Below are 3,574 nucleotides of genomic sequence, written 5' to 3'. Positions count from 1 at the left end.
TTCCCGTACTCGGGATCCCTCACCCCCTCTATGCTACAGGCATCTATATCGGTTATCCTCAAGCTGGGTAAGGACCCTGAACTTTGTAATTCCCACCGGCCGATCTCCTTGTTGAACATAGAAGCAAAGCTGTTTTCCAGTATTTTAGCACATAGGTTGAACCCCCACATGCCGGGCCTAGTCGATCCAGATCAGTCTGGTTTCATTCCAGGACGGCAATGTGGAGACAATACTAAACGCCTTTGCCATATAATCGATAAGGTACAGCGGTCCAAAGAGGAGGCCTTTCTCCTGGCAATCGATGCCGAAAAGGCTTTCTACCATGTACACTGGCCGTATCTGTTTGTCACTCTAGAACGCTCTGGAATGGGACCCTGATTCCGATGCTGGATCGCGAGCATCTACAGTGCCCCCCAGGTGGCTGTTCGAGTCAAACGGCTTACTCTCTTAGCAATTTGGAGTGGGACGTGGAACGCGACAGGGGTGCCCCCTTTCCCCCCTACATTTTGCTCTATATATGGAGCCCTTGGCTCAGCGACTTCGAGCTAACCCCCAAGCAGAGGGCATCCCCTTTGGTTTAGACCATCACCTCATTAGCTTATGCACAGACAACATTATCTTTTCAATTGCACACCCCTTGTCCTCTCTACCGGCCATCATGCAGAATCTTCAGACATTCAATCAGTTTTCTGGCTTTAAAACACACAGAAATCCAAAGTACTCAATCTTTCCACTAGCCAACACATGGAAGAGGCTCTTCAGGCTCTTCAGTTTCCCTGTGCCTGAGTATCTGGAGGGCTCACGTACCTTGGCTTGACTCTCCACAAGAGTCTAGCGAAAACAGCAGAGGTGAACTACTCTGCGCTATCCCGAATCGGCACGGACATCTACCACTGTCATCGCCTACACCTGACGTGGTTTGGGAGATTATCCACGATTAAAATGATTGCCCTACCAGGCGCCATATACTTGTTCCAAACTCTGCCACTGGAACCCCTGCCACACATCCTACGACAAATACAGGCGGCAATCGAGGCCTTCATTTGGGTCCTAATCCCACCACGATTACACAAAACCCAATTCCAACAACCCAAAAAGTATGGGGGACTAGCCTTCCCTAATATCACTTGATATTTCCATGCTTCACTCTTAGGGTATTTAGTGGAATGGAACTGTCCCATGACAGAAAAATATTGGGTATTCATGGATCAGACGGTCACGGGCCACCACATCATGCCTGGTTGCTAAGGTCGGGCCGCGCTTGGGGACTCTACTCCTCACCAGTCACACAATCTACAATGCTAGCTTGGGACAGAGTCTCTCAGAGAGCCAACCTGACCTCATTCCCTTCTCCCCTGACCCTGCTTTTCTCAAATCCCGCCTTCCCGCCGGGAATGTCCGCCAAGGCTGTAGGGAGGTGGGTGGAGACGGGATGTAAACAATTGGGGCACTTATTTGACCTTCAGGGCCATATCCCCTTTAAGAACCTACAATCGGGCTAAAAATTACCCGCCACTGATATTATTTACACTCCCAGATGATACATTGGATTTCGGAACCTGGGACGCGTCACCTAGCTTTCCGGCCAATTAAGCCATTTGAGAAATGGATACTTACCAAAAAAAGATGATAAAAGCCGTATCTCCAAAATCTACTCCCTCCTTACCTTAGCCCTCTCTTGGTCCTGCACTGCCAGTCAGAAACACTGGGAAACTGAGCTAGGGCGTGCATTGTCAGATAAGGAGTGGGAAGACAATTTCTACCGGTCACGCTACACTACGTACTCCGTGAGCCACACTGAGACAGCTTTTAAAATTGCTACCTATGGTACTACACCTCGAAAAGCTAGCCAAATGGCAATCCCAATGTAATGGCCTCTGTGGAGGGGTGCCGTATTCCCGGGACTCTTCTTCACTTACTTTGCCATTGCCCCAAACTAACCCGCTACTGGAAACAGATCCTAGATGACATAGACCTGGCCTTCAACACTTCCATACACCAGCTTCCTGCTTACACACTCTTAGGCCTCCCCAATGCGATAACTTTTCCTTTGCGCTCAACAGATGGCACTTGCACTGAACGCTGCTCATAGGCTAATACTGACAAGGTGGAAATCAGACAAAGTACCCGATCACTCAAACTAGCTACACCAATTATGGAATCTTCTAGCGATGGAGAGACATTCCATGGTGGCGGGAGGGAAGGGTAAAGATTATGCCAAAACTTGGGCCTATTTTCTCCACTGAATTCCGAGAATTTACCTGCCCGCAATACCTCTGTATCCTGAACTTAGTTCCAGATGCCACTGCAATCACCCCATAAGTGTTTGAATTGTCGGATTTTTCCCTCCGCCGGAGATGATGACTCTCTGTAGCACCTAGGGCTCACGGAATGACACGCATGTCTTGATTTTCTTTTGTGCTCAGGAACAGAGGAGGTGGGGGTAGGCTGGGTTTACATATTTTTTATTTTTACTGTTTTCTATTTCCAGGTTATGTTTATTGTTCAAATATGGAACACTTATTAGAGCCTACGGACTTCAGCAGGTCGCATTCCCGATACCATGGACTCATTGCTTCTCAACTGATCTGCCTGCTTGTCCTTGGCACCGCCTTACTGTTACTATTTCTTCCTTTGTGGACGCGGCCGGCCTAGATGGGTTGTTGGCGGCTTGCTGTGTTTAATCTCTAAGAAGTTTCGCTTTGTTCGTTGCCCTGCTGGTATACCCAAATTGCAGCTAGCCAGCCCGGTGGGTTTTAGGAGTTCTGCTCATATTTCACTGATTGTGTTCTGTCAATAAAACAGATTTAATACTAAAATACTAAACCCACAAGTAAATATTAGCAATTTACTACAAATATATTTTAACATATGCCTGTATACAATGCTATGTTAACCTATTTTCTAAACTCCCATGCTGTCTATCTGCTGATCTTGGAATTCTCAACAGACCGCATGGAACGTCACTCATTTAAAGAACAATTTTCAGTATTTTTAGCTTTTAAACATATATACAGACGACTCACATTGTTTTCTGTCTATATTTATCGGTAAAAATCTGTAAAAACTGAAAACTGGGAGACTTAATTATGATAAACTTTCATGACCAATGCAAAAGCGCTGTACCACGCTCATATCCGACCAGATCCGACCATGCTCATATCCGACTGAGCTCCCACACAGTAAAAATGATAAACATATTATTACTGAAGTGAATGGGCCCATTTGTTGACCGAAGAGTCACAGTTGGGAGAATATAGAGATAAATCCTCAGTCCTTGAATAGCCTGAAGTGGGCAAATAATAGGTAATTGTTTCCCCATCCTGAAGACATCGATACTTGATAGAGACTATTAAAAACAATTCAATCGTCTCCTTGTTTATGAAAGTCTACCTGTTGTTAATTCCACGGTGAACAAGGCTTGCTCTCGTGCTGTAATGATTCCAAAAGAGGGAGGCACTCAAACAGTGTCTGAGTTAGAAAAGTTCCTCCTCAATTCGCCAGCTACTAATCCTCGAATAACCACCCACAGTCTCAAGACAAGTTACATCTCTCATCGATATGCAAGAAGGAC

The sequence above is a fragment of the Lissotriton helveticus genome, chromosome 6, assembly GCF_964261635.1.
Source record: "Lissotriton helveticus chromosome 6, aLisHel1.1, whole genome shotgun sequence".
NCBI lineage: Eukaryota > Metazoa > Chordata > Amphibia > Caudata > Salamandridae > Lissotriton > Lissotriton helveticus.
This window is presented reverse-complemented; position numbering follows the sequence as displayed.